This window comes from Phyllobates terribilis, unplaced genomic scaffold (genome assembly GCF_046119375.1).
Source record: "Phyllobates terribilis strain yellow unplaced genomic scaffold, ASM4611937v1 Scaffold_5__5_contigs__length_657084704, whole genome shotgun sequence".
NCBI lineage: Eukaryota > Metazoa > Chordata > Amphibia > Anura > Dendrobatidae > Phyllobates > Phyllobates terribilis.
In genome coordinates, this window is record NW_027362765.1 from 352,410,338 (window position 1) to 352,436,908 (window position 26,571).

General features: G+C 40.1%; 1 protein-coding gene across 1 annotated transcript in view; it reads right to left on the reverse strand.

Moving 5' to 3' along the window:
* The window catches only part of ATRNL1 (attractin like 1), a 1,189,422-nt gene that overhangs the window by 155,655 nt on the left and 1,007,196 nt on the right, over positions 1-26,571 (reverse strand). The window lies entirely within an intron of this gene.

Sequence of the window (26,571 nt, forward strand, 5' to 3'; positions counted from 1 at the left end):
TGTAATGTTTGGAGGTTATATCAGTACTGGAGCGTTATAAGAGGGGCTGATATCAGTCACATATGGTGTAATGTCTGGAGGTTATATCAGTACTGGAGTGATATAAGAGAGGCTGATATCAGTCACATATGATGTAATGTCTGGAGGTTATATCAGTGCTGGAGCGTAAGAAGAGGCTGATATCAGTCACATATGGTGTAATGTCTGGAGGTTATATCAGTACTGGAGCGTTATAAGAGGGGCTGATATCAGTCACATATGGTGTAATGTCTGGAGGTTATATCAGTACTGGAGCGTTACAAGAGAGGCTGATATCAGTCACATATGACGTAATGTCTGGAGGTTATATCAGTACTGGAGCGTTATAAGAGGGGCTGATATCAGTCACATATGGTGTAATGTCTGGAGGTAATATCAGTGCTGGAGCGTTATAAGAGGGGCTGATATCAGTCACATATGGTGTAATGTCTGGAGGTTATATCAGTACTGGAGCGTTATAAGAGGCTGATATCAGTCACATATGATGTAATGCTGGGAGGTTATATCAGTAGTGGAGCGTTATAAGAGGAGCTGATATCAGTCACATATGGTGTAATGTCCGGAGGTTATATCAGCACTGGAGTGTTATAAGAGGCTGATATCAGTCACATATGGTGTAATGTCTGGAGGTTATATCAGCACTGGAGAGTTATAAGAGGAGCTGATATCAGTGACATATGATGTAATGTCTGGAGGTTATATCAGTGCTGGAGCGTAATAAGAGGCTGATATCAGTCACATATGGTGTAATGTCTGGAGGTTATATCAGTGCTGGAGCGTAATAAGAGGCTGATATCAGTCACATATGGTGTAATGTCCGGAGGTTATATCAGTACTGGAGCATTATAAGAGGCTGATATCAGTCACATATGGTGTAATGTCTGGAGGTTATATCAGTACTGGAGAGTTATAAGAGGAGCTGATATCAGTGACATATGATATAATGTCTGGAGGTTATATCAGTGCTGAAGCGTAATAAGAGGCTGATATCAGTCACATATGATGTAATGTCTGGAGGTTATATCAGTACTGGAGCGTTATAAGAGGCTGATATCAGTCACATGTGGTGTAATGTCCGGAGGTTATATCACCACTGGACAGTTATAAGAGATTGATATCAGTCACATATGGTGTAATGTCTGGAGGTTATATCAGTACTGGAGAGTTATAAGAGGAACTGATATCAGTGACATATGATGTAATGTCTGGAGGTTATATCAGTGCTGGAGCGTAATAAGAGGCTGATATCAGTCACATATGATGTAATGTCTGGAGGTTATATCAGTGCTGGAGCGTAATAAGAGGCTGATATCAGTCACATATGGTGTAATGTCCGGAGGTTATATCAGCACTGGAGCGTTATAAGAGGCTGATATCAGTCACATATGGTGTAATGTCTGGAGGTTATATCAGTACTGGAGAGTTATAAGAGGAGCTGATATCAGTGACATATGATGTAATCTCTGGAGGTTATATCAGTACTGGAGCATTATAAGAGGCTGATATTAGTCACATATGATGTAATGCTGGGAGGTTATATCAGTACTAGAGCGTTATAAGAGGCTGATATCAGTCACATATGGTGTAATGTCTGGAGGTTATATCAGTACTAGAGCGTTATAAGAGGGGCTGATATCAGTCACATATGGTGTAATGTCTGGGGGTTATATCAGTACTGGAGCATTATAAGAGGGGCTGATATCAGTCACATATGATGTAATGTCTGGAGGTTATATCAGTACTGGAGCGTTATAAGAGGCTGATATCAGTCACATATGGTGTAATGTCTGGAGGTTATATCAGTGCTGGAGCGTTATAAGAGGCTGATATCAGTCACATATGGTGTAATGTCTGGAGGTTATATCAGTACTGGAGCGGTATAAGAGGAGCTGATATCAGACACATATGGTGTAATGTCTGGAGGTTATATCAGTACTGGAGCGTTATAAGAGGCTGATATCAGTCACATATGGTGTAATGTCTGGAGGTTATATCAGTACTGGAGAGTAATAAGAGGAGCTGATATCAGTGACATATGATGTAATGTCTGGAGGTTATATCAGTACTGGAGCGTTATAAGAGGGGCTGATATCAGTCACATATGGTGTAATGTCTGGAGGTTATATCAGTACTGGAGCGTTATAAGAGGGGCTGATATCAGTCACATATGGTGTAATGTCTGGAGGTTATATCAGTACTGGAGCGTTATAAAAGAGGCTGATATCAGTCACATATGACGTAATGTCTGGAGGTTATATCAGTACTGGAGCGTTATAAGAGGCTGATATCAGACACATATAATGTAATGTCTGGAGGTTATAGCAGTACTGGAGCGTTATAAGAGGGGCTGATATCAGTCACATATGATGTAATGTCTGGAGGTTATATCAGTACTGGAGCTTTATAAGAGGGGCTGATATCAGTCACATATGATGTAATGTCTGGGGGTTATATCGGTACTGGAGCGTTAAGAGGGGCTGATATCAGTCACATATGGTGTAATGTCTGGAGGTTATATCAGTACTGGAGCGTTATAAGAGGCTGATATCAGTCACATATGGTGTAATGTCTGGAGGTTATATCAGTACTGGAGCATTATAAGAGGGGCTGATATCAGTCACATATGATGTAATGTCTGGAGGTTATATCAGTACTGGAGCGTTATAAGAGGCTGATATCAGTCACATATGGTGTAATGTCTGGAGGTTATATCAGTACTGGAGCGTTATAAGAGGGGCTGATATCAGTCACATATGATGTAATGTCTGGAGGTTATATCAGTACTGGAGCTTTATAAGAGGGGCTGATATCAGTCACATATGATGTAATGTCTGGGGGTTATATCGGTACTGGAGCGTTAAGAGGGACTGATATCAGTCACATATGGTGTAATGTCTGGAGGTTATATCAGTACTGGAGATTTATAAGAGGGGCTGATATCAGTCACATATGATGTAATGTCTGGAGGTTATATCAGTACTGGAGCGTTATAAGAGGAGCTGATATCAGTCACAAATGATGTAATGTCTGGAGGTTATATCAGTACTAGAGCATTATAAGAGACAGATATCAGTCACATATGATGTAATGCTGGGAGGTTATATCAGTACTGGAGCGTTATAAGAGGCTGATATCAGTCACATATGGTGTAATGTCTGGAGGTTATATCAGTACTAGAGCGTTATAAGAGGGGCTGATATCAGTCACATATGGTGTAATGTCGGGGGTTATATCAGTACTGGAGCATTATAAGAGGGGCTGATATCAGTCACATATGATGTAATGTCTGGAGGTTATATCAGTACTGGAGCGTTATAAGAGGCTGATATCAGTCACATATGGTGTAATGTCTGGAGGTTATATCAGTACTGGAGCGTTATAAGAGGCTGATATCAGTCACATATGATGTAATGTCTGGAGGTTATATCAGTACTGGAGCGTTATAAGAGGCTGATATCAGTCACATATGGTGTAATGTCTGGAGGTTATATCAGTACTGCAGCGTTATAAGAGGCTGATATCAGTCACATATGATGTAATATCTGGAGGTTATATCAGTACTGAGCGTTATAAGAGGCTGATATCAGTCACATATGGTGTAATGTCTGGAGGTTATATCAGTGCTGGAGCGTTATAAGAGGCTGATATCAGTCACATATAATGTAATGTCTGGAGGTTATATCAGTACTGGAGCGTTATAAAAGGCTGATATCAGTCACATATGGTGTAATGTCTGGAGGTTATATCAGTACTGGAGCGTTATAAGAGGCTGATATCAGTCACATATGGTGTAATGTCTGGAGGTTATATCAGTACTGGAGCGTTATAAGAGGAGCTGATATCAGTCACATATGATGTAATGTCTGGAGGTTATATCAGTACTGGAGAGTTATAAGAGGGGCTGATATCAGTCACATATCGTGTAATGTCTGGAAGTTATATCAGTACTGGAGCGTTATAAGAGGCTGATATCAGACACATATAATGTAATGTCTGGAGGTTATATCAGTGCTGGAGTGTTATAAGAGGGGCTGATATCAGTCACATATGATGTAATGTCTGGAGGTTATATCAGTACTGGAGCGTTATAAGAGGGGCTGATATCAGTCACATATGATGTAATGTCTGGAGGTTATATCAGTACTGGAGCTTTATAAGAGGGGCTGATATCAGTCACATATGATGTAATGTCTGGGGGTTATATCGGTACTGGAGCGTTAAGAGGGGCTGGTATCAGTCACATATGGTGTAATGTCTGGAGGTTATATCAGTACTAGAGCGTTATAAGAGGCTGATATCAGTCACATATGGTGTAATGTCTGGAGGTTATATCAGTACTGGAGCATTATAACAGGGGTTGATATCAGTCACATATGGTGTAATGTCTGGAGGTTATATCAGTACTGGAGCGTTATAAGAGGGGCTGATATAAGTCACATATGATGTAATGTCTGGAGGTTATATCAGTACTGGAGCTTTATAAGAGGGGCTGATATCAGTCACATATGATGTAATGTCTGGGGGTTATATCGGTACTGGAGCGATAAGAGGGGCTGATATCAGTCACATATGGTGTAATGTCTGGAGGTTATATCAGTACTAGAGCGTTATAAGAGGCTGATATCAGTCACATATGATGTAATGTCTGGAGGTTAAATCAGTACTGGAGCGTTATAAGAGGAGCTGATATCAGTCACAAATGATGTAATGTTTGGAGGTTATATCAGTACTGGAGCATTATAAGAGACAGATATCAGTCACATATGATGTAATGCTGGGAGGTTATATCAGTACTGGAGCGTTATAAGAGGCTGATATCAGTCACATATGGTGTAATGTCTGGAGGTTATATCAGTACAAGAGCGTTATAAGAGGGGCTGATATCAGTCACATATGGTGTAATGTCGGGGGTTATATCAGTACTGGAGCATTATAAGAGGGGCTGATATCAGTCACATATGATGTAATGTCTGGAGGTTATATCAGTACTGGAGCGTTATAAGAGGCTGATATCAGTCACATATGGTGTAATGTCTGGAGGTTATATCAGTACTGGAGCGTTATAAAAGGCTGATATCAGTCACATATGGTGTAATGTCTGGAGGTTATATCAGTACTGGAGCATTATAAGAGGGGTTGATATCAGTCACATATGATGTAATGTCTGGAGGTTATATCAGTACTGGAGCGTTATAAGAGGCTGATATCAGTCACATATGGTGTAATGTCTGGAGGTTATATCAGTACTGGAGCGTTATAAGAGGGGCTGATATCAGTCACATATGATGTAATGTCTGGAGGTTATATCAGTACTGGAGCGTTATAAGAGGCTGATATCAGTCACATATGGTGTAATGTCTGGAGGTTATATCAGTACTGGAGCGTTATAAGAGGCTGATATCAGTCACATATGGTGTAATGTCTGGAGGTTATATCAGTACTGGAGAGTTATAAGAGGAGCTGATATCAGTGACATATGATGTAATGTCTGGAGGTTATGTCAGTGCTGAAGAGTAATAAGAGGCTGATATCAGTCACATATGATGTAATGTCTGGAGGTTTTATCAGTACTGGAGCGTTATAAGAGGGGCTGATATAAGTCACATATGGTGTAATGTCTGGAGGTAATATCAGTGCTGGAGCGTTATAAGAGGGGCTGATATCAGTCACATATGGTGTAATGTCTGGAGGTTATATCAGTACTGGAGCGTTATAAGAGGAGCTGATATCAGTCACATATGATGTAATGTCTGGAGGTTATATCAGTACTGGAGAGTTATAAGAGGGGCTGATATCAGTCACATATGATGTAATGTCTGGAGGTTATATCAGTACTGGAGAGTTATAAGAGAGGCTGATATCAGTCACATATCGTGTAATGTCTGGAAGTTATATCAGTACTGGAGCGCTATAAGAGGCTGATATCAGACACATATAATGTAATGTCTGGAGGTTATATCAGTACTGGAGCGTTATAAGAGGGGCTGATATCAGTCACATATGATGTAATGTCTGGAGGTTATATCAGTACTGGAGCTTTATTAGAGGGGCTGATATCAGTCACATATGATGTAATGTCTGGGGGTTATATCGGTACTGGAGCGTTAAGAGGGGCTGATATCAGTCACATATGGTGTAATGTCTGGAGGTTATATCAGTACTGGAGATTTATAAGAGGGGCTGATATCAGTCACATATGATGTAATGTCTGGAGGTTAAATCAGTACTGGAGCGTTATAAGAGGAGCTGATATCAGTCACAAATGATGTAATGTCTGGAGGTTATATCAGTACTGGAGCATTATAAGAGACAGATATCAGTCACATATGATGTAATGCTGGGAGGTTATATCAGTACTGGAGCGTTATAAGAGGCTGATATCAGTCACATATGGTGTAATGTCTGGAGGTTATATCAGTACTAGAGCGTTATAAGAGGGGCTGATATCAGTCACATATGGTGTAATGTCGGGGGTTAAATCAGTACTGGAGCATTATAAGAGGGGCTGATATCAGTCACATATGATGTAATGTCTGGAGGTTATATCAGTACTGGAGCGTTATAAGAGGCTGATATCAGTCACATATGGTGTAATGTCTGGAGGTTATATCAGTACTGGAGCGTTATAAGAGGCTGATATCAGTCACATATGATGTAATGTCTGGAGGTTATATCAGTACTGGAGCGTTATAAGAGGGGCTGATATCAGTCACATATGGTGTAATGTCTGGAGGTTATATCAGTACTGGAGCGTTATAAGAGGCTGATATCAGTCACATATGGTGTAATGTCTGGAGGTTATATCAGTGCTGGAGCGTTATAAGAGGCTGATATCAGTCACATATAATGTAATGTCTGGAGGTTATATCAGTACTGGAGCGTTATAAGAGGCTGATATCAGTCACATATGGTGTAATGTCTGGAGGTTATATCAGTACTGGAGCGTTATAAGAGGCTGATATCAGTCACATATGGTGTAATGTCTGGAGGTTATATCAGTACTGGAGCGTTATAAGAGGAGCTGATATCAGTCACATATGATGTAATGTCTGGAGGTTATATCAGTACTGGAGAGTTATAAGAGGGGCTGATATCAGTCACATATCGTGTAATGTCTGGAAGTTATATCAGTACTGGAGCGTTATAAGAGGCTGATATCAGACACATATAATGTAATGTCTGGAGGTTATATCAGTACTGGAGCGTTATAAGAGGGGCTGATATCAGTCACATATGATGTAATGTCTGGAGGTTATATCAGTACTGGAGCTTTATAAGAGGGGCTGATATCAGTCACATATGATGTAATGTCTGGGGGTTATATCGGTACTGGAGCGTTAAGAGGGGCTGATATCAGTCACATATGGTGTAATGTCTGGAGGTTATATCAGTACTGGAGCGTTATAAGAGGAGCTGATATCAGTCACAAATGATGTAATGTCTGGAGGATATATCAGTACTGGAGATTTATAAGAGGGGCTGATATCAGTCACATATGATGTAATGTCTGGAGGTTAAATCAGTACTGGAGCGTTATAAGAGGAGCTGATATCAGTCACAAATGATGTAATGTCTGGAGGTTATATCAGTACTGGAGCATTATAAGAGACAGATATCAGTCACATATGATGTAATGCTGGGAGGTTATATCAGTACTGGAGCGTTATAAGAGGCTGATATCAGTCACATATGGTGTAATGTCTGGAGGTTATATCAGTACTGTAGCTTTATAAGAGGGGCTGATATCAGTCACATATGATGTAATGTCTGGGGGTTATATCGGTACTGGAGCGTTAAGAGGGGCTGATATCAGTCACATATGGTGTAATGTCTGGAGGTTATATCAGTACTGGAGATTTATAAGAGGGGCTGATATCAGTCACATATGATGTAATGTCTGGAGGTTAAATCAGTACTGGAGCGTTATAAGAGGAGCTGATATCAGTCACAAATGATGTAATGTCTGGAGGTTATATCAGTACTGGAGCATTATAAGAGACAGATATCAGTCACATATGATGTAATGCTGGGAGGTTATATCAGTACTGGAGCGTTATAAGAGGCTGATATCAGTCACATATGGTGTAATGTCTGGAGGTTATATCAGTACTAGAGAGTTATAAGAGGGGCTGATATCAGTCACATATGGTGTAATGTCGGGGGTTATATCAGTACTGGAGCATTATAAGAGGGGCTGATATCAGTCACATATGATGTAATGTCTGGAGGTTATATCAGTACTGGAGCGTTATAAGAGGCTGATATCAGTCACATATGGTGTAATGTCTGGAGGTTATATCAGTACTGGAGCGTTATAAGAGGCTGATATCAGTCACATATGATGTAAAGTCTGGAGGTTATATCAGTACTGGAGCGTTATAAGAGGCTGATATCAGTCACATATGGTGTAATGTCTGGAGGTTATATCAGTACTGCAGCGTTATAAGAGGCTGATATCAGTCACATATGATGTAATGTCTGGAGGTTATATCAGTACTGGAGCGTTATAAGAGGCTGATATCAGTCACATATGGTGTAATGTCTGGAGGTTATATCAGTGCTGGAGCGTTATAAGAGGCTGATATCAGTCACATATAATGTAATGTCTGGAGGTTATATCAGTACTGGAGCGTTATAAGAGGCTGATATCAGTCACATATGGTGTAATGTCTGGAGGTTATATCAGTACTAGAGCGTTATAAGAGGCTGATATCAGTCACATATGATGTAATGTCTGGAGGTTATATCAGTACTGGAGATTTATAAGAGGGGCTGATATCAGTCACATATGATGTAATGTCTGGAGGTTAAATCAGTACTGGAGCGTTATAAGAGGAGCTGATATCAGTCACAAATGATGTAATGTTTGGAGGTTATATCAGTACTGGAGCATTATAAGAGACAGATATCAGTCACATATGATGTAATGCTGGGAGGTTATATCAGTACTGGAGCGTTATAAGAGGCTGATATCAGTCACATATGGTGTAATGTCTGGAGGTTATATCAGTACAAGAGCGTTATAAGAGGGGCTGATATCAGTCACATATGGTGTAATGTCGGGGGTTATATCAGTACTGGAGCATTATAAGAGGGGCTGATATCAGTCACATATGATGTAATGTCTGGAGGTTATATCAGTACTGGAGCGTTATAAGAGGCTGATATCAGTCACATATGGTGTAATGTCTGGAGGTTATATCAGTACTGGAGCGTTATAAAAGGCTGATATCAGTCACATATGGTGTAATGTCTGGAGGTTATATCAGTACTGGAGCATTATAAGAGGGGTTGATATCAGTCACATATGATGTAATGTCTGGAGGTTATATCAGTACTGGAGCGTTATAAGAGGCTGATATCAGTCACATATGGTGTAATGTCTGGAGGTTATATCAGTACTGGAGCGTTATAAGAGGGGCTGATATCAGTCACATATGATGTAATGTCTGGAGGTTATATCAGTACTGGAGCGTTATAAGAGGCTGATATCAGTCACATATGGTGTAATGTCTGGAGGTTATATCAGTACTGGAGCGTTATAAGAGGCTGATATCAGTCACATATGGTGTAATGTCTGGAGGTTATATCAGTACTGGAGAGTTATAAGAGGAGCTGATATCAGTGACATATGATGTAATGTCTGGAGGTTATGTCAGTGCTGAAGCGTAATAAGAGGCTGATATCAGTCACATATGATGTAATGTCTGGAGGTTTTATCAGTACTGGAGCGTTATAAGAGGGGCTGATATAAGTCACATATGGTGTAATGTCTGGAGGTAATATCAGTGCTGGAGCGTTATAAGAGGGGCTGATATCAGTCACATATGGTGTAATGTCTGGAGGTTATATCAGTACTGGAGCGTTATAAGAGGAGCTGATATCAGTCACATATGATGTAATGTCTGGAGGTTATATCAGTACTGGAGAGTTATAAGAGGGGCTGATATCAGTCACATATGATGTAATGTCTGGAGGTTATATCAGTACTGGAGAGTTATAAGAGAGGCTGATATCAGTCACATATCGTGTAATGTCTGGAAGTTATATCAGTACTGGAGCGCTATAAGAGGCTGATATCAGACACATATAATGTAATGTCTGGAGGTTATATCAGTACTGGAGCGTTATAAGAGGGGCTGATATCAGTCACATATGATGTAATGTCTGGAGGTTATATCAGTACTGGAGCTTTATTAGAGGGGCTGATATCAGTCACATATGATGTAATGTCTGGGGGTTATATCGGTACTGGAGCGTTAAGAGGGGCTGATATCAGTCACATATGGTGTAATGTCTGGAGGTTATATCAGTACTGGAGATTTATAAGAGGGGCTGATATCAGTCACATATGATGTAATGTCTGGAGGTTAAATCAGTACTGGAGCGTTATAAGAGGAGCTGATATCAGTCACAAATGATGTAATGTCTGGAGGTTATATCAGTACTGGAGCATTATAAGAGACAGATATCAGTCACATATGATGTAATGCTGGGAGGTTATATCAGTACTGGAGCGTTATAAGAGGCTGATATCAGTCACATATGGTGTAATGTCTGGAGGTTATATCAGTACTAGAGCGTTATAAGAGGGGCTGATATCAGTCACATATGGTGTAATGTCGGGGGTTATATCAGTACTGGAGCATTATAAGAGGGGCTGATATCAGTCACATATGATGTAATGTCTGGAGGTTATATCAGTACTGGAGCGTTATAAGAGGCTGATATCAGTCACATATGGTGTAATGTCTGGAGGTTATATCAGTACTGGAGCGTTATAAGAGGCTGATATCAGTCACATATGATGTAATGTCTGGAGGTTATATCAGTACTGGAGCGTTATAAGAGGGGCTGATATCAGTCACATATGGTGTAATGTCTGGAGGTTATATCAGTACTGGAGCGTTATAAGAGGCTGATATCAGTCACATATGGTGTAATGTCTGGAGGTTATATCAGTGCTGGAGCGTTATAAGAGGCTGATATCAGTCACATATAATGTAATGTCTGGAGGTTATATCAGTACTGGAGCGTTATAAGAGGCTGATATCAGTCACATATGGTGTAATGTCTGGAGGTTATATCAGTACTGGAGCGTTATAAGAGGCTGATATCAGTCACATATGGTGTAATGTCTGGAGGTTATATCAGTACTGGAGCGTTATAAGAGGAGCTGATATCAGTCACATATGATGTAATGTCTGGAGGTTATATCAGTACTGGAGAGTTATAAGAGGGGCTGATATCAGTCACATATCGTGTAATGTCTGGAAGTTATATCAGTACTGGAGCGTTATAAGAGGCTGATATCAGACACATATAATGTAATGTCTGGAGGTTATATCAGTACTGGAGCGTTATAAGAGGGGCTGATATCAGTCACATATGATGTAATGTCTGGAGGTTATATCAGTACTGGAGCTTTATAAGAGGGGCTGATATCAGTCACATATGATGTAATGTCTGGGGGTTATATCGGTACTGGAGCGTTAAGAGGGGCTGATATCAGTCACATATGGTGTAATGTCTGGAGGTTATATCAGTACTGGAGCGTTATAAGAGGAGCTGATATCAGTCACAAATGATGTAATGTCTGGAGGATATATCAGTACTGGAGATTTATAAGAGGGGCTGATATCAGTCACATATGATGTAATGTCTGGAGGTTAAATCAGTACTGGAGCGTTATAAGAGGAGCTGATATCAGTCACAAATGATGTAATGTCTGGAGGTTATATCAGTACTGGAGCATTATAAGAGACAGATATCAGTCACATATGATGTAATGCTGGGAGGTTATATCAGTACTGGAGCGTTATAAGAGGCTGATATCAGTCACATATGGTGTAATGTCTGGAGGTTATATCAGTACTGTAGCTTTATAAGAGGGGCTGATATCAGTCACATATGATGTAATGTCTGGGGGTTATATCGGTACTGGAGCGTTAAGAGGGGCTGATATCAGTCACATATGGTGTAATGTCTGGAGGTTATATCAGTACTGGAGATTTATAAGAGGGGCTGATATCAGTCACATATGATGTAATGTCTGGAGGTTAAATCAGTACTGGAGCGTTATAAGAGGAGCTGATATCAGTCACAAATGATGTAATGTCTGGAGGTTATATCAGTACTGGAGCATTATAAGAGACAGATATCAGTCACATATGATGTAATGCTGGGAGGTTATATCAGTACTGGAGCGTTATAAGAGGCTGATATCAGTCACATATGGTGTAATGTCTGGAGGTTATATCAGTACTAGAGAGTTATAAGAGGGGCTGATATCAGTCACATATGGTGTAATGTCGGGGGTTATATCAGTACTGGAGCATTATAAGAGGGGCTGATATCAGTCACATATGATGTAATGTCTGGAGGTTATATCAGTACTGGAGCGTTATAAGAGGCTGATATCAGTCACATATGGTGTAATGTCTGGAGGTTATATCAGTACTGGAGCGTTATAAGAGGCTGATATCAGTCACATATGATGTAAAGTCTGGAGGTTATATCAGTACTGGAGCGTTATAAGAGGCTGATATCAGTCACATATGGTGTAATGTCTGGAGGTTATATCAGTACTGCAGCGTTATAAGAGGCTGATATCAGTCACATATGATGTAATGTCTGGAGGTTATATCAGTACTGGAGCGTTATAAGAGGCTGATATCAGTCACATATGGTGTAATGTCTGGAGGTTATATCAGTGCTGGAGCGTTATAAGAGGCTGATATCAGTCACATATAATGTAATGTCTGGAGGTTATATCAGTACTGGAGCGTTATAAGAGGCTGATATCAGTCACATATGGTGTAATGTTTGGAGGTTATATCAGTACTGGAGCGTTATAAGAGGCTGATATCAGTCACATATGGTGTAATGTCTGGAGGTTATATCAGTACTGGAGCATTATAAGAGGGGCTGATATCAGTCACATATGATGTAATGTCTGGAGGTTATATCAGTACTGGAGCGTTATAAGAGGCTGATATCAGTCACATATGGTGTAATGTCTGGAGGTTATATCAGTACTGGAGCGTTATAAGAGGCTGATATCAGTCACATATGATGTAATGTCTGGAGGTTATATCAGTACTGGAGCGTTATAAGAGGCTGATATCAGTCACATATGGTGTAATGTCTGGAGGTTATATCAGTACTGCAGCGTTATAAGAGGCTGATATCAGTCACATATGATGTAATGTCTGGAGGTTATATCAGTGCTGGAGCGTTATAAGAGGCTGATATCAGTCACATATGGCGTAATGTCTGGAGGTTATATCAGTACTGGAGCGTTATAAGAGGCTGATATCAGTCACATATGGTGTAATGTCTGGAGGTTATATCAGTACTGGAGCGTTATAAGAGGAGCTGATATCAGTGACATATGATGTAATGTCTGGAGGTTATATCAGTGCTGGAGCGTAATAAGAGGCTGATATCAGTCACATATAATGTAATGTCTGGAGGTTATATCAGTACTGGAGCGTTATAATAGAGGCTGATATCAGTCACATATGACGTAATGTCTGGAGGTTATATCAGTGCTGGAGCGTTATAAGAGGGGCTGATATCAGTCACATATGGTGTAATGTCTGGAGGTTATATCAGTACTGGAGCGTTATAAGAGGGGCTGATATCAGTCACATATGGTGTAATGTCTGGAGGTTATATCAGTACTGCAGCGTTATAAGAGGAGCTGATATCAGTCACATATGATGTTATGTCTGGAGGTTATATCAGTACTGGAGCGTTATAAGAGGGGCTGATATCAGTCACATATCGTGTAATGTCTGGAAGTTATATCAGTACTGGAGCGTTATAAGAGGCTGATATCAGTCACATATGGTGTAATGTCTGGAGGATATATCAGTACTGGAGCGTTATAAGAGGAGCTGATATCAGTCACATATGATGTAATGTCTGGAGGATATATCAGTACTGGAGCTTTATAAGAGGGGCTGAAATCAGTCACATATGATGTAATGTCTGGAGGTTATATCAGTACTGGAGCGTTATAAGAGGAGCTGATATCAGTCACAAATGATGTAATGTCTGGAGGTTATATCAGTACTGGAGCGTTATAAGAAGGGCTGATATCAGTCACATATGGTGTAATGTCTGGAGGTTATATCAGTACTGGAGCATTATAAGAGGCTGATATCAGTCACATATGATGTAATGTCTGGAGGTTATATCAGTGCTGGAGTGTTATAAGAGGCTGATATCAGTCACATATGATGTAATATCTGGAGGTTATATCAGTACTGGAGCGTTATAAGAGGAGCTGATATCAGTCACATATGGTGTAATGTCTGGAGGTTATATCAGTACTGGAGCATTATAAGAGGCTGATATCAGTCACATATGATGTAATGCTGGGAGGTTATATCAGTACTGGAGCGTTATAAGAGGCTGATATCAGTCACAAATGATGTAATGTCTGGAGGTTATATCAGTACTGGAGCATTATAAGAGACAGATATCAGTCACATATGATGTAATGCTGGGAGGTTATATCAGTACTGGAGCGTTATAAGAGGCTGATATCAGTCACATATGGTGTAATGTCTGGAGGTTATATCAGTACTAGAGCGTTATAAGAGGGGCTGATATCAGTCACATATGGTGTAATGTCGGGGGTTATATCAGTACTGGAGCATTATAAGAGGGGCTGATATCAGTCACATATGATGTAATGTCTGGAGGTTATATCAGTACTGGAGCGTTATAAGAGGCTGATATCAGTCACATATGGTGTAATGTCTGGAGGTTATATCAGTACTGGAGCGTTATAAGAGGCTGATATCAGTCACATATGATGTAAAGTCTGGAGGTTATATCAGTACTGGAGCGTTATAAGAGGCTGATATCAGTCACATATGGTGTAATGTCTGGAGGTTATATCAGTACTGCAGCGTTATAAGAGGCTGATATCAGTCACATATGATGTAATGTCTGGAGGTTATATCAGTACTGGAGCGTTATAAGAGGCTGATATCAGTCACATATGGTGTAATGTCTGGAGGTTATATCAGTGCTGGAGCGTTACAAGAGGCTGATATCAGTCACATATAATGTAATGTCTGGAGGTTATATCAGTACTGGAGCGTTATAAGAGGCTGATATCAGTCACATATGGTGTAATGTCTGGAGGTTATATCAGTACTGGAGCGTTATAAGAGGCTGATATCAGTCACATATGGTGTAATGTCTGGAGGTTATATCAGTACTGGAGCATTATAAAAGGGGCTGATATCAGTCACATATGATGTAATGTCTGGAGGTTATATCAGCACTGGAGCGTTATAAGAGGCTGATATCAGTCACATATGGTGTAATGTCTGGAGGTTATATCAGTACTGGAGCGTTATAAGAGGCTGATATCAGTCACATATGATGTAATGTCTGGAGGTTATATCAGTACTGGAGCGTTATAAGAGGCTGATATCAGTCACATATGGTGTAATGTCTGGAGGTTATATCAGTACTGGAGCGTTATAAGAGGCTGATATCAGTCACATATGGTGTAATGTCTGGAGGTTATATCAGTACTGGAGCATTATAAAAGGGGCTGATATCAGTCACATATGATGTAATGTCTGGAGGTTATATCAGCACTGGAGCGTTATAAGAGGCTGATATCAGTCACATATGGTGTAATGTCTGGAGGTTATATCAGTACTGGAGCGTTATAAGAGGCTGATATCAGTCACATATGATGTAATGTCTGGAGGTTATATCAGTACTGGAGCGTTATAAGAGGCTGATATCAGTCACATATGGTGTAATGTCTGGAGGTTATATCAGTACTGCAGCGTTATAAGAGGCTGATATCAGTGACATATGATGTAATGTCTGGAGGTTATATCAGTGCTGGAGCGTAATAAGAGGCTGATATCAGTCACATATAATGTAATGTCTGGAGGTTATATCAGTACTGGAGCGTTATAATAGAGGCTGATATCAGTCACATATGACGTAATGTCTGGAGGTTATATCAGTGCTGGAGCGTTATAAGAGGGGCTGATATCAGTCACATATGGTGTAATGTCTGGAGGTTATATCAGTACTGGAGCGTTATAAGAGGGGCTGATATCAGTCACATATGGTGTAATGTCTGGAGGTTATATCAGTACTGGAGCGTTATAAGAGGAGCTGATATCAGTCACATATGATGTTATGTCTGGAGGTTATATCAGTACTGGAGCGTTATAAGAGGGGCTGATATCAGTCACATATCGTGTAATGTCTGGAAGTTATATCAGTACTGGAGCGTTATAAGAGGCTGATATCAGTCACATATGGTGTAATGTCTGGAGGTTATATCAGTACTGGAGCGTTAAGAGGGGCTGATATCAGTCACATATGGTGTAATGTCTGGAGGATATATCAGTACTGGAGCATTATAAGTGGAGCTGATATCAGTCACATATGATGTAATGTCTGGAGGTTATATCAGTACTGGAGCGTTATAAGAGGAGCTGATATCAATCACAAATGATGTAATGTCTGGAGGTTATATCAGTACTGGAGCGTTATAAGAAAGGCTGATATCAGTCACATATGGTGTAATGTCTGGAGGTTATATCAGTACTGGAGCATTATAAGAGGCTGATATCAGTCACATATGATGTAATGTCTGGAGGTTATATCAGTGCTGGAGTGTTATAAGAGGCTGATATCAGTCACATATGATGTAATATCTGGAGGTTATATCAGTCCTGGAGCGTTATAAGAGGAGCTGATATCAGTCACATATGGTGTAATGTCTGGAGGTTATATCAGTACTGGAGCGTTATAATAAGGGCTGATATCAGTCACATATGGTGTAATGTCTGGAGGTTATATCAGTACTGGAGCATTATAAGAGGCTGATATCAGTCACATACGATGTAATGTCTGGAGGTTATATCAGTGCTGGAGTGTTATAAGAGGCTGATATCAGTCACATATGATGTAATATCTGGAGGTTATATCAGTACTGGAGCGTTATAAGAGGAGCTGATATCAGTCACATATGGTGTAATGTCTGGAGGTTATATCAGTACTGGAGCATTATAAGAGGCTGATATCAGTCACATATGATGTAATGCTGGGAGGTTATATCAGTACTGGAGCGTTATAAGAGGCTGATATCAGTCACATATGGTGTAATGTCTGGAGGTTTTATCAGTACTGGAGCGTTATAAGAGGGGCTGATATCAGTCACATATGGTGTAATGTCTGGGGGTTATATCAGTACTGGAGCATTATAAGAGGGGCTGATATCAGTCACATATGATGTAATGTCTGGAGGTTATATCAGTACTGGAGCGTTATAAGAGGGGCTGATATCAGTCACATATGGTGTAATGTCTGGAGGATATATCAGTACTGGAGCGTTATAAGAGGCTGATATCAGTCACATATGGTGTAATGTCTGGAGGATATATCAGTACTGGAGCGTTATAAGAGGCTGATATCAGTCACATATGGTGTAATGTCTGGAGGTTATATCAGTACTGGAGCGTTATAAGAGGGGCTGATATCAGTCACATATGGTGTAATGTCTGGAGGTTATATCAGTGCTGGAGCGTTATAAGAGGGGCTGATATCAGTCACATATGGTGTAATGTCGGGAGGTTATATCAGTACTGGAGCGTTATAAGAGGCTGATATCAGTCACATATGGTGTAATGTCTGGAGGTTATATCAGTACTGGAGCGTTACAAGAGGGGCTGATATCAATCACATATGATGTAATGTCTGGAGGTTATATCAGTGCTGGAGCGTTATAAGAGGCTGATATCAGTCACATATGATGTAATGTCTGGAGGTTATATCAGTACTGGAGCGTTATAAGAGAGGCTGATATCAGTCACATATGGTGTAATGTCTGGAGGATATATCAGTACTGGAGCATTATAAGTGGAGCTGATATCAGTCACATATGATGTAATGTCTGGAGGATATATCAGTACTGGAGCTTTATAAGAGGGGCTGATATCAGTCACATATGATGTAATGTCTGGAGGTTATATCAGTACTGGAGTGTTATAAGAGGAGCTGATATCAGTCACAAATGATGTAATGTCTGGAGGTTATATCAGTACTGGAGCGTTATAAGAAAGGCTGATATCAGTCACATATGGTGTAATGTCTGGAGGTTATATCAGTACTGGAGCATTATAAGAGGCTGATATCAGTCACATATGATGTAATGTCTGGAGGTTATATCAGTGCTGGAGTGTTATAAGAGGCTGATATCAGTGACATATGATGTAATATCTGGAGGTTATATCAGTCCTGAAGCGTTATAAGAGGAGCTGATATCAGTCACATATGGTGTAATGTCTGGAGGTTATATCAGTACTGGAGCGTTATAATAAGGGCTGATATCAGTCACATATGGTGTAATGTCTGGAGGTTATATCAGTACTGGAGCATTATAAGAGGCTAATATCAGTCACATATGATGTAATGTCTGGAGGTTATATCAGTGCTGGAGTGTTATAAGAGGCTGATATCAGTCACATATGATGTAATATCTGGAGGTTATATCAGTACTGGAGCGTTATAAGAGGAGCTGATATCAGTCACATATGGTGTAATGTCTGGAGGTTATATCAGTACTGGAGCATTATAAGAGGCTGATATCAGTCACATATGATGTAATGCTGGGAGGTTATATCAGTACTGGAGCGTTATAAGAGGCTGATATCAGTCACATATGGTGTAATGTCTGGAGGTTATATCAGTACTGGAGCGTTATAAGAGGGGCTGATATCAGTCACATATGGTGTAATGTCTGGGGGTTATATCAGTACTGGAGCATTATAAGAGGGGCTGATATCAGTCACATATGATGTAATGTCTGGAGGTTATATCAGTACTGGAGCGTTATAAGAGGGGCTGATATCAGTCACATATGGTGTAATGTCTGGAGGATATATCAGTACTGGAGCGTTATAAGAGGCTGATATCAGTCACATATGGTGTAATGTCTGGAGGATATATCAGTACTGGAGCGTTATAAGAGGCTGATATCAGTCACATATGGTGTAATGTCTGGAGGTTATATCAGTACTGGAGCGTTATAAGAGGGGCTGATATCAGTCACATATGGTGTAATGTCTGGAGGTTATATCAGTGCTGGAGCGTTATAAGAGGGGCTGATATCAGTCACATATGGTGTAATGTCGGGAGGTTATATCAGTACTGGAGCGTTATAAGAGGCTGATATCAGTCACATATGGTGTAATGTCTGGAGGTTATATCAGTACTGGAGCGTTATAAGAGGGGCTGATATCAATCACATATGATGTAATGTCTGGAGGTTATATCAGTGCTGGAGCGTTATAAGAGGCTGATATCAGTCACATATGATGTAATGTCTGGAGGTTATATCAGTACTGGAGCGTTATAAGAGAGGCTGATATCAGTCACATATGATGTAATGTCTGGAGGTTATATCAGTACTGGAGCCTTATAAGAGGCTGATATCAGTCACATATGATGTAATGTCTGGAGGTTATATCAGTACTGGAGCGTTATAAGAGGCTGATATCAGTCACATATGATGTAATGTCTGGAGGTTATATCAGTAATGGAGCGTTATAAGAGGGGCTGATATCAGTCACATATGGTGTAATGTCTGGAGGTTATATAAGTACTGGAGCGTTATAAGAGGCTGATATCAGTCACATATGATGAAATGTCTGGAGGTTATATCAGTACTGGAGCGTTATAAGAGGCTGATATCATTCACATATGATGTAATGTCTGGAGGTTATATCAGTACTGGAGCGTTATAAGAGGCTGATATCAGTCACATATGGTATAATGTCTGGAGGTTATATCAGTACTGGAGCGTTATAAGAGACTGATATCAGTCACATATGATGTAATGTCTGGAGGTTATATCAGTACTGGAGCGTTATAAGAGGGGCTGATATCAGTCACATATGGTGTAATATCTGGAGGTTATATCAGTACTGGAGCGTTATAAGAGGCTGATATCAGTCACATATGATGTAATGTCTGGAGGTTATATCAGTACTGGAGCGTTATAAGAGGCTGATATCAGTCACATATGGTGTAATGTCTGGAGGTTATATCAGTACTGGAGCGTTATAAGAGGCTGATATCAGTCACATATGATGTAATGTCTGGAGGTTACATCAGTACTGGAGCGTTATAAGAGGAGCTGATATCAGTCACATATGATGTAATGTCTGGAGGTTATATCAGTACTGGATCGTTATAAGAGGGGCTGATATCAGTCACATATGGTGTAATGTCTGGAGGATATATCAGTACTGGAGCGTTATAAGAGGCTGATATCAGTCACATATGGTGTAATGTCTGGAGGTTATATCAGTACTGGAGCGTTATAAGAGTCTGATATCAGTCACATATGGTGTAATGTCTGGAGGTTATATCAGTACTGGAGCGTTATAAGAGGCTGATATCAGTCACATATGGTATAATGTCTGGAGGTTATATCAGTACTGGAGCGTTATAAGAGACTGATATCAGTCACATATGATGTAATGTCTGGAGGTTATATCAGTACTGGAGCGTTATAAGAGGCTGATATCAGTCACATATGATGTAATGTCTGGAGGTTATATCAGTACTGGAGCATTATAAGAGACTGATATCAGTCACATATGGTGTAATGTTGGGAGGTTATATCAGTACTGGAGCGTTATAAGAGGCTGATATCAGTCACATATGATGTAATGTCTGGAGGTTATATCAGTACTGGAGCGTTATAAGAGACTGATATCAGTCACATATGGTGTAATGTTGGGAGGTTATATCAGTACTGGAGCGTTATAAGAGACTGATATCAGTCACATATGGTGTAATGTTGGGAGGTTATATCAGTACTGGAGCGTTATAAGAGGCTGATATCAGTCACATATGATGTAATGTCTGGAGGTTATATCAGTACTGGAGCGTTATAAGAGACTGATATCAGTCACATATGATGTAATGTCTGGAGGTTATATCAGTACTGGAGCGTTATAAGAGGCTGATATCAGTCACATATGATGTAATGTCTGGAGGTTATATCAGTACTGGAGCATTATAAGAGACTGATATCAGTCACATATGGTGTAATGTTGGGAGGTTATATCAGTACTGGAGCGTTATAAGAGGCTGATATCAGTCACATATGATGTAATGTCTGGAGGTTCTATCAGTACTGGAGCGTTATAAGAGACTGATATCAGTCACATATGGTGTAATGTTGGGAGGTTATATCAGTACTGGAGCGTTATAAGAGACTGATATCAGTCACATATGGTGTAATGTTGGGAGGTTATATCAGTACTGGAGCGTTATAAGAGGCTGATATCAGTCACATATGATGTAATGTCTGGAGGTTATATCAGTACTGGAGCGTTATAAGAGACTGATATCAGTCACATATGGTGTAATGTTGGGAGGATATATCATTACTGGACCGTTATAAGAGGCTGATATCAGTCAGATATGATGTAATGTCTGGAGGTTATATCAGTACTGTAGCGTTATAAGAGGCTGATATCAGTCACATATGATGTAATGTCTGGAGGTTATATCAGTACTGGAGCGTTATAAGAGGCTGATATCAGTCACATATGATGTAATGTCTGGAGGTTATATCAGTACTGGAGCGTTATAAGAGGCTGATATCAGTCACATATGATGTAATGTCTGGAGGTTATATCAGTACTGGAGCGTTATAAGAGGCTGATATCAGTCACATATGATGTAATGTCTGGAGATTATATCAGTACTGGAGCGTTATAAGAGGGGCTGATATCAGTCACATATGATGTAATGTCTGGAGGTTATATGAGTGCTGGAGCTTTATAAGAGGGGCTGATATCAGTCACATATGATGTAATGTCTGGAGGTTATATCAGTACTGGAGTGTTATAAGAGGGGCTGATATCAGTCACATATGATGTAATGTCTGGAGGTTATATCAGTACTGGAGCGTTATAAGAGGCTGATATCAGTCACACATGATGTAATGTCTGGAGGTTATATCAGTACTGGAGCGTTATAAGAGGCTGATATCAGTCACATATGATGTAATGTCTGGAGGTTATATCAGTGCTGTAGCGTTATAAGAGGCTGATATCAGTCACATATGATGTAATGTCTGGAGGTTATATCAGTACTGGAGCGTTATAAGAGGCTGATATCAGTCACATATGGTGTAATATCTGGAGGTTATATCAGTACTGGAGAATTATCAGAGGCTGATATCAGTCACATATGATGTAATGTCTGGAGGTTATATCAGTACTGGAGCATTATAAGAGGGGCTGATATCAGTCACATATGGTGTAATGTCTGAAGGTTATATCAGCACTGGAGCGTTATAAGAGGGGCTGATATCAGTCACATATGATGTAATGTCTGGAGGTTATATCAGTACTGGAGCTTTATAAGAGGCTGATATCAGTCACATATGGTGTAATGTCTGGAGGTTATATCAGTATTGGAGCTTTATAAGAGGCTGATATCAGTCACATATGGTGTAATATCTGGAGGTTATATCAGTACTGGAGCGTTATAAGAGGCTGATATCAGTCACATATGATGTAATGTCTGGAGGTTATATCAGTACTGGAGCGTTATAAGAGGGGCTGATATCAGTCACATATGGTGTAATGTCTGGAGGTTATATCAGTACTGGAGCGTTATAAGAGGCTGATATCAGTCACATATGATGTAATGTCTGGAGGTTATATCAGTACTGGAGCGTTATAAGAGGCTGATATCAGTCACATATGATGTAATGTCTGGAGGTTATATCAGTACTGGAGCGTTATAAGAGGGGCTGATATCAGTCACATATGATGTAATGTCTGGAGGTTATATCAGTACTGGAGCGTTATAAGAGGCTGATATCAGTCACATATGATGTAATGTCTGGAGGTTATATCAGTACTGGAGCATTATAAGAGGGGCTGATATCAGTCACATATGATGTAATGTCTGGAGGTTATATCTGTACTGGAGCGTTATAAGAGGCTGATATCAGTCACATATGGTGTAATGTCTGGAGGTTATATCAGTACTGGAGCGTTATAAGAGGGGCTGATATCAGTCACATATGGTGTAATGTCTGGAGGTTATATCAGTACTGGAGCGTTATAAGAGGGGCTGATATCAGTCACATATGGTGTAATGTCGGGGGGTTATATCAGTGCTGGAGCGTTATAAGAGGGTGATATCAGTCACATATGGTGTAATGTCTGGAGGTTATATCAGTACTGGAGCGTTATAAGAGGCTGATATCAGTCACATATGGTGTAATGTCTGGAGGTTATATCAGTACTGGAGCGTTATAAGAGGGGCTGATATCAGTCACATATGATGTAATGTCTGGAGGTTATATCAGTACTGGAGCGTTATAAGAGAAGCTGATATCAGTCACATATGGTGTAATGTCTGGAGGTTATATCAGTACTGGAGCGTTATAAGAGGCTGATATCAGTCACATATGGTGTAATGTCGGGGGGTTATATCAGTTCTGGAGCGTTATAAGAGGCTGATATCAGTCACATATAATGTAATGTCTGGAGGTTATATCAGTACTGGAGCGTTATAAGAGGCTGATATCAGTCACATATGATGTAATGTCTGGAGGTTATATCAGTACTGGAGCGTTATAAGAGGGGCTGATATCAGTAACATATGATGTAATGTCTGGAGGTTATATCAGTACTGGAGCTTTATAAGAGGATGATATCAGTCACATATGGTGTAATGTCTGGAGGTTATATCAGTACTGGAGCTTTATAAGAGGCTGATATCAGTCACATATGGTGTAATGTCTGGAGGTTATATCAGTACTGGAGCGTTATAAGAGGCTGATATCAGTCACATATGGTGTAATGTCTGGAGGTTATATCAGTACTGGAGCGTTATAAGAGGCTGATATCAGTCACATATGGTGTAATGTCTGGAGGTTATATCAGTACTGGAGCTTTATAAGAGGCTGATATCAGTCACATATGATGTAATGTCTGGAGGTTATATCAGTACTGGAGCGTTATAAGAGGGCTGATATCAGTCACATATGGTGTAATGTCTGGAGGTTATATCAGTACTGGAGCGTTATAAGAGGCTGATATCAGTCACATATGGTGTAATGTCTGGAGGTTATATCAGTACTGGAGCGTTATAAGAGGCTGTGATCAGTCACATATGATGTAATGTCTGGAGGTTATATCAGTACTGGAGCGTTATAAGAGGCTGATATCAGTCACATATGGTGTAATGTCTGGAGGTTATATCAGTACTGGAGCGTTATAAGAGTAGCTGATATCAGTCACATATGGTGTAATGTCTGGAGGTTATATCAGTACTGGAGCGTTATAAGAGGTGCTGATATCAGTCACATATGATGTAATGTCTGGAGGTTATATCAGTACTGGAGCGTTATAAGAGGCTGATATCAGTCACATATGGTGTAATGTCTGGAGGTTATATCAGTACTGGAGCGTTATAAGAGGGGCTGATATCAGTCACATATGATATAATGTCTGGAGGTTATATCAGTACTGGACCGTTATAAGAGGGGCTGATATCAGTCACATATGATGTAATGTCTGGAGGTTATATCAGTACTGGAGCGTTATAAGAGGCTGATATCAGTCACATATGGTGTAATGTCTGGAGGTTATATCAGTACTGGAGCGTTATAAGAGGCTGTTATCAGTCACATATGGTGTAATGTCTGGAGGTTATATCAGTACTGCAGCGTTATAAGAGGGGCTGATATCAGTCACATATGGTGTAATGTCTGGAGGTTATATCAGTACTGGAGCGTTATAAGAGGCTGATATTAGTCACATATGGTGTAATGTCTGAATGTTATATCAGTACTGGAGCGTTATAAGAGGCTGATATCAGTCACATATGGTGTAATGTCTGGAGGTTATATCAGTATTGGAGCGTTATAAGAGGCTGATATCAGTCACATATGGTGTAATGTCTGGAGGTTATATCAGCACTGGATCGTTATAAGAGGCTGATATCAGTCACATATGATGTAATGTCTGGAGGTTATATCAGTACTGGAGCGTTATAAGAGTCTGATATCAGTCACATATGATGTAATGTCTGGAGGTTATATCAGTACTGGAGTGTTAGAAGAGTCTGATATCAGTCACATATGATGTAATGTCTGGAGGTTATATCAGTACTGGAGCGTTATAAGAGTCTGATATCAGTCACATATGATGTAATGTCTGGAGGTTATATCAGTGCTGGAGCGTTATAAGAGGCTGATATCAGTCACATATGGTGTAATGTCTGGAGGTTATATCAGTACTGGAGCGTTATAAGAGGGGCTGATATCAGTCACATATGGTGTAATGTCTGGAGGTTATATCAGCACTAGAGCGTTATAAGAGGGGCTGATATCAGTCACATATGATGTAATGTCTGGAGGTTATATCAGTACTGGAGCGTTATAAGAGGAGCTGATATCAGTCACATATGATGTAATGTCTGGAGGTTATAGCAGCACTGGAGCGTTATAAGAGGCTGATATCAGTCACATATGGTGTAATGTCTGGAGGTTATATCAGTACTGGAGCTTTATAAGAGGCTGATATCAGTCACATATGATGTAATGTCTGGAGGTTATATCAGTACTGGAGCGTTATAAGAGGGCTGATATCAGTCACATATGGTGTAATGTCTGGAGGTTATATCAGTACTGGAGCGTTATAAGAGGCTGATATCAGTCACATATGGTGTAATGTCTGGAGGTTATATCAGTACTGGAGCGTTATAAGAGGCTGATATCAGTCACATATGGTGTAATGTCTGGAGGTTATATCAGTACTGGAGCTTTATAAGAGGCTGATATCAGTCACATATGGTGTAATGTCTGGAGGTTATATCAGTACTGGAGCTTTATAAGAGGCTGATATCAGTCACATATGATGTAATGTCTGGAGGTTATATCAGTACTGGAGCGTTATAAGAGGCTGTGATCAGTCACATATGATGTAATGTCTGGAGGTTATATCAGTACTGGAGCGTTATAAGAGGCTGATATCAGTCACATATGGTGTAATGTCTGGAGGTTATATCAGTACTGGAGCGTTATAAGAGGCTGATATCAGTCACATATGGTGTAATGTCTGGAGGTTATATCAGTGCTGGAGCGTTATAAGAGGGGCTGATATCAGTCACATATGGTGTAATGTCTGGAGGTTATATCAGTACTGGAGCGTTATAAGAGGGGCTGATATCAGTCACATATGATGTAATGTCTGGAGGTTATATCAGTACTGGAGCGTTATAAGAGTAGCTGATATCAGTCACATATGGTGTAATGTCTGGAGGTTATATCAGTACTGGAGCGTTATAAGAGGTGCTGATATCAGTCACATATGATGTAATGTCTGGAGGTTATATCAGTACTGGAGCGTTATAAGAGGCTGATATCAGTCACATATGATGTAATGTCTGGAGGTTATATCAGAGCTGGAGCGTTATAAGAGGCTGATATCAGTA